The following is a 7,201-nucleotide window of genomic DNA, read 5'->3' as shown; positions in this document are numbered from 1 at the left end:
TCATCACACCTTTGATGGTTACTGCTGAATCCTGATAAATCGGCTTTCCGTCAGTTTGTGATTCTTGTCCAAATGAATGCGCACACACACACACACACACACGCACGCACGCACACACAGCTTTTGTGTTACAGGAATAAGACTAGGAGTGATCTCAGGTTCTCCAAAGAAAATCCACAATTTACTAGATATAAAACTAGATTAAGTAAGGTGCGCTGTTATAGGAAAATAATCAATGATGGGGTGGTGTGATATAACCAAACATGACCTTCAAGACAATTATTTTCCAACAACAATGCATCCCGAAATGTTTTATTCCTCTTTTAAAACAATTTCTATTATTAGGGTACAAGCTGTAATTTTTATCAGTTTATAGTTACATTGAATGTCATTGAACATCTGCAATACAAGTTGACTAAAAAATGAAACTTGGAAGCCTTCTGATGACTTTCTCATGTCAGAAAACTTAAAGTTCCAGCTTTACTTCAGACTGTTACAAAGCACTGACACTGGAGACTCCTTCCATAAATGCAAAAAAAGCATCTTCTTAGAGAATGCATTATCACATCAACAATTATACACTTTTATATGTTTATGTTGTGCATAAAACTCGACTTGCTAATATAGAAACAGTAATGTATTAGAATGTCAGTGAATTAATATAAACCTTGCAGTTGAACTACTGTCAAAGTCGTATGGTTACAGAAAACTGATCAACACCTTCTGATCAGAGCATTCAGTATAGAGCTGTTATATAAAAAGCATGAAGTATTATTCAAATAAATTTAACAGGGCTTCCATTAATGCTGCTCTTTGTTCTGGGACATTTTTATTGAGCTCCCTTAAGGCTGCAGTGTAAACACACACACACACACACACACACACACACACACACAGAGTCCATAGGCATCCACTGACATATCTCTAACCAGGGTGACAAGCTTGCAAAGATTCTATTTAGATGCTGAGAAGCATCTAATCGTCTACATGACAGCACACCAGATAAAACTGTATATTCAGGTAACCGTACTTAATAACAACCCCACGTCATTTGACAGCTACATCCATACAAGTGTTTTCACCAAAAAAAGTAAAAATACATATACGTACAAATTTAATCTTAGGTGAACCTTTAAACCCTTCATAACAGAGGTAGCTTGACATTTCATTTTGCAATGTTAGTATTACCTTGAGCGATACTGTACCTCTGGTGGTCATTTGAGATGGATATCACCTATTAAAAATAACCATATCAGTCTTCAGAATGGAACAACTATCATTGCTGTGTATGCCAAACACAAGGAGCCTTTCCTCATGCTCTGGTATTTGCTTGGTCTCATTTATCATTCTCTGTAGATGGTGTAAAATGGAGCAGGAAATGCAGGATGCACTAAGGGATAAAAGCAAAAAACCTTGTATTTCGAGCTCACCTGAGCATAAAACATAATGCATCAAACTCGTAGAAGAATGGTGTGATTTATTCCATTTCTCTCTGGCATTGCTGTAATTTTGTGTGTTATCTGTTTGGAGGGTCATATGAGTGTTGGAAGTGGGAAGAAAAAAAAATGATGCTTGTAAAATTCAAGTCAACTAACTTCCATTAGTTTCATCATGTTTTTGATGTTAGTCCTTTAGATTTCATAAGACACAACTTAATCGTAATCATGCATTTAATCCAAATTAGGAAACATACATTTACAATTTCGTTACTAACCAATAATTTTCACCAGATTCTTTTCTCCCATGAATAAAAGATAACTACACCTTTATATACTACACATGCAACTAAGCATAACTGCATGCTTTCTGTTACTGTACTTCTAGTTATTATGTAAAATAATATGATGTGCTGGATCAAGTGCTATTTTGTAAGCTTCTGAATAATGAGTGAAGACAGTGAATAATGTAATAAATCCAGTTAGGACTATTTCTGCAGCAGGAGTGTATAATGGCAGTATACTACAACAATTTAAGATACATTTGAAAGCTTGTCATCTTCTAATTCATGTATCATCAGTGTGAGCAATACTGTCCAAAACAATGACAAAAATCTCTTCAATTTTGAGTCTTTTCTATTTGTTCGTTTTTAAATTGACTCTTGCTTTTATACTACATGATATTGCAGCTGTCAGTAAAGAAAAAAGAAAAAAATTAATAATCTAAATGGACTGCCCAGACAATCTGTTAGATGAATCTGTCAGAATACCAAGAATTTTTCCTGCATAAACACTGACATAACTTTTGAACTTAAGTCACCAACCCTGAAAATGGTCCTAGTAGCATAAACTTGAGTAAATTAGGTAACTATCAGCTGTTTTTAAACTCCACCCCTTATGCATATCAGGTTCACCCTATTAGCTAGACTGCTGCACATATGCTAATTAAACCATGAATATTTATGAGCACTTTCGCACTTCTCTTCTGAAAACGTTAGAAAAAAATGTTCATTTAAGACCATAAAAAGAAATCAATAGCTAATATAATGATACAGTATGACTACAGCTTGTGTGTTTTCATGACGTTCAGCCTGGCTGGCCCTGTGGAGGCTGAGGGCGAGGCCACCGGTCCAACGCCCCAGCAGGCTGCACATCAGCTCACCGACAGCGAGGAGCCATGCTACGCAACTGCACATGATGTAACTGAAAGGCCATTCAGAGTTACTACGTAATCACAAAGCTTGCTTCTAGCTGCCTGTGGTGCTAGTAGAAGTACTTCTGTCTTGTCAGAATTAAGACAGACCCTGTGGAACACCAAACTTTACTTTATGCATAAACATGTCACCATTTACATCTACAAACTGATAACGATCAGACAAAAGACAAATAAGACCTGCGCTAGGAGAGAGCCGTTCCCTTAACACCGACAACATCTTCTAGTCTATCTAGAAGAATATTTTTCAGCTATAAAGTGTCAGTCCCTCACCAGCCTTTCTTTGTTTCTCTCTCTTAAAGTTAATAAGACAAAAAAATGCAGCTTGTCATGCTAAAGAGACAAAAGTCAAAAGCAAGAAGACAGAAAACGTAAATTTAGTGCTGACACTGAAGACTCCTTCCAATAATGCTAAGTAAGCATCCCTTCACAGAAAAAGTTACAATATCTACAATTACACAATTTTTTTCTCATTTTGAAGCATCAGTCATACATGTCCCTTTTTAAAATGTTTACAACATCGAGTCAAACCTTTTTTGGAAAAAAAAAATTGCATACCTACATATTTTTCTTTTGTCTTTTTTTTTTAATCAAATACTTTTCATGTATTTGATGAAAAAAAGAAAAAAAGTTTTAAAATCTGTAGGTATGCAAATAAGAGAGGAATTATGAAAGCACATACGAGAGAGTAAAGTGGTTGAATTTTATTCTATTTCATCTGATTGAAGTTATAAGTAAAGATGTGAGCACTAATCCTGCCTCTCATCCCAACCTTCAATGTATTTCACACAAATTACGCAAATAGATACAAATTTGTAAAACATGAGACCTGACTCTGGATTTCATTTAAAACTATTTACTTTTAGCTTTTAAATAAGGAAACTATTATCCACACTACCACATATAATTGACTTGTATTCTACTTATGCCTAGTCACATTTTGTGGACAGCATACAGGCCCTTCATATTTCCACACAACATGAAACATGTCTCAATAACTCCATTTTTATTTCTTTTGTGATCCCTACTCATACTGTGCATGGACAAAGCAGACAAGTGTTCAAATGTCATATCTGACTTTGCTCTTTTAAAGGTGAAGTCCCTTTTGTGCTGAGCCACAAATTTATGCAGTAGATGTGCTTTTAAAGTGTATCTTCTTTCTCTCAGAAATGGAGTGACAAAGAAGTTTCTACCTCCAAGACATAGTCCAATCCTTGTTCCTCAGACGAACCATCCAGTCTTCCTTCCTCTTTCTTCCTCCATCACTCTCATCCTCCTCTGCCTGTCTCATCTTCTGACTACAAAGGCACTGGTAAAGGGAGTAAGAGAAAGAGCAAGTTAGCAGGCTGAGAAAAAAGTTGATGGCTCCATTCATGTATTCTCTTCTCCTGAACTTTAACTGTTCGATGAACTGGTGTCCTAACCGCACACCTGGTATAGACTGATAGATGAATAAATGGAAGAATAAACTGCACTGACCCTAAAAAGAAAAAGTAAGTATGTATGTAAGTATGTATGTAAGTAAGTAAGTAAACAAACAAGCAAACAAACAAATAACCAAATAGAGGAAATGAGCTGTTTTCATTATTATGGCTTTTAATTAGAGATTTTTTTTCTTTTCTAAAACTGATATTCAAACCTTGAGTATCACTCGATATCAGCACTCATACACATATCTTTTCCTCCTTTTTTTAACTGAAACACATAAATACATGAAAAGCGAAAAATACATAGCTTAAAGCATGACACACAAAACCCTAGTGTTCACATTAATAAATATAATAAAGTATAAAATATAAATATAATAAAAACAATCAAGTCTCTTTATATGTAAACATTTACAGTTCCACAAAAAAAAAAATCTTTTCCATCCCCAGTTCCAATCTTTTAGATGTTATAGGATCAGATTTGTTTTTCTCTCTGATATCTGTTCCACTATGTTTTGCATCTTTTTGCATTTTTTGGCATTTCGACTTTTAATATTTTAATATTTTTAATGATATTAATGACTGGCACGTTATTGTTTTACCTACAGTGAAATATACTTCTGTTATATATTTTAGCATGCACATTAATTAAATAGGTTTAAGAAATTAGGGACATCTCATTGAGATATTGTGCATTGTCTGGTGTTTATCAAACACGCACTTGTTGCTGAGTCCTCTATTATACACGTCTACATAAATCTACATATACTTTATTATTATGTAAAGAATAAACCACAATGGGGTGTGCTGTTATAGGAAATTAATCAACAGTGGTGGTGGTGAGATGCGTCCTGACAGGAAGCAGGGTTACTCTTACTCTTAATCAACATCTTTGGACCAATCAGATTTGAGAATTCAATAGTGCTAGGATATATTAGCATACACTATATTAGAGGCTCTGGTATATTATCTGGTATATTATTTCTACAACAATTTATAATGCAGTCCGTGTTATATGGTTATATCTTCATCATCTCATCATATATATGCAGCCGAGTGTATAAGTCTACTGCCCTAGTCTTGTATTTATAATAAATAGAATAGGTCTTCATGCCTTTGTGGCACAGCAGAGAGATTTCTGAAGGTGATGTACAGTATGAGGTAAATGTGCACAAGAGCCTCTCCACTGTGTGTCCTTTTTCTTTTCACCTGGACCTGTGGAGATGTCCTGGCTGGAGAGGGCATCCCTGTCAGGCATGAGGATTAACTCACGAGACACAAAGACCACTCACTGCAGTCATTAACCTTTATGGTGTACTCCACACACTACCTACAGGTGATCTGCACACACACAGAAACACACCACTTGTGTGTGTGTAGGTGTGTAGAGTCAAAGAGGACAGGCAACAGATGCAAGTGAGATGATGTGTGGGCCACAATAGCTCAGTTTCTCAGTTTTCCCAGCACATGTGTCCATTTGTGTGTGTGTGTGTGTGTGCGTGCATTGGCTAGGCATACACACACACACACACACACACACATTTAATGAATAATAGATGTGCAAGCAGATGTTGGTGGCATGAGGGACCGGACTGCAGTGGAGCGACCTTGGCCCATACTGACAGACATCATCATTTCTGTACTAACACACACACACACACACACACACACAGTGGGAACACTCAAAGAGGACAGGCAGCAGATGCAAACACAAATTTACAGAGAGGACACAATTAATTGACTTCATTTCAATATCACTGTCAAAACCTTCACTATTTAAAAATGTTATACATCATGTTTTCATGTCGATGTTTCCACCATGTGCGGAGATCAGTTACCACTTCATAGTTGATTATTTTCTTAGAACAGCACATCCCACAGTGCTTTATTCCTCTTATACCACAGCCACTTGCAAACACTAACATTTATAAAAATCTATTTAAGAATGGCACGTCATACTTTTTATCCATTTATAGTCACTTTTATTGTTGTAGTCCACGTTATTTCCTGTTATCACTTACATTATAATAGCTAGGCTTATATAACATTCCCTCATCAGCCTCTCTTTGCTAGAGTTAGAGCTCTGACTGACACAAAGCGCTGACACTCAAGACTCCTTCCAAAAATGCTAAACACAGAAAATATAACCATATCAACAATTCAAAGTTTTAAATCTATTTCCATGGAGTGTCCACTTTAGAAGTCCTGTATATGTTGTTACTATAGATATGATAATGTCTGGGATTTGGCTTGTAGGTGGAACTACTCTGAGAGCAGTTGTTATAGAAAAAAACCTTCTGCCCAATCAGAATAGAGAATTCAACAGCGCTGTGATATAAGACATTTTAGCTTATGTGAGACGGACAAAAGAAATCGTAATGAATGCTTGTTGGAATAAGCCTATGAAGGTCTGTGCTGAAGTTCACCAGTTTATCCTTTATTTTTCATCATAACAAAAGCCTCATGCTCTAACAGGCAACAAATGCTAATTTTATCTCATTAAACAGCTTGAAAAGTTTCTTTCCAAGCTAAAATACCAGAAAATAAACCGAGAGTACTCTGGAGGCACATGTCTGTTAAGAAGTGAGGTAATTGTTCAAATGCATATGAATGAAACACGTTTGCATTTTGCCAGCTTGTCTGCCTGTTGTAGTTAGAGATTTGTAATTCAGTCTTCTTACTGCTCACTTTCCATGCAGACATCTCACAAGGGAAGATGAAATTGTTTCAGCAGCATGGGTGTAAAAAATAGAGAGGTAGAAAAAGAAATAATGCTGTCTTAATATGATAAGTATACAGACTTAAAGGTAGCAGCATGACATAAATACATATGTACTGCAGAAATAAGTAAGCAAGTAAGTATGTACATTTTATTTATTAAGCACATTTAAACAATAAAAGTTGGACAAAGTGCTGTATATAGTAGTTAAGATCATTTATACCATGGTCTGTCTGAATACTCGATTCTGATTGGCTGGAAGGTGTGTGTTCAAACAATGCTGCCTATAAACAACTGTAATAATAGTAACATACAGTTACAGTTGCATACAGTAGTTAAACTCGCAGCTTCATTATTAGTAGAGACGAGGCACAGACGCAGGTAATTCACTCACGCACAATCTCTC

The 7,201-nt window shown here is 35.9% G+C and overlaps 1 long non-coding RNA gene across 1 annotated transcript in view; it reads right to left on the bottom strand.

Moving 5' to 3' along the window:
* Nucleotides 1-3,464: 3,464 nt before the first annotated feature.
* LOC113532244 (uncharacterized) overlaps nucleotides 3,465-7,201 on the bottom strand; it is a 156,578-nt gene continuing 152,841 nt past the window's right edge. Inside the window, exon 3 of the long non-coding RNA XR_003403319.3 lies at nucleotides 3,465-3,958. This is a non-coding gene — a long non-coding RNA (uncharacterized LOC113532244). The remainder of the gene's footprint in view (nucleotides 3,959-7,201) is intronic.

Source organism: Pangasianodon hypophthalmus, chromosome 18 (genome assembly GCF_027358585.1).
Source record: "Pangasianodon hypophthalmus isolate fPanHyp1 chromosome 18, fPanHyp1.pri, whole genome shotgun sequence".
Classification (NCBI taxonomy): domain Eukaryota; kingdom Metazoa; phylum Chordata; class Actinopteri; order Siluriformes; family Pangasiidae; genus Pangasianodon; species Pangasianodon hypophthalmus.
This window is presented reverse-complemented; position numbering and strand designations above follow the sequence as displayed.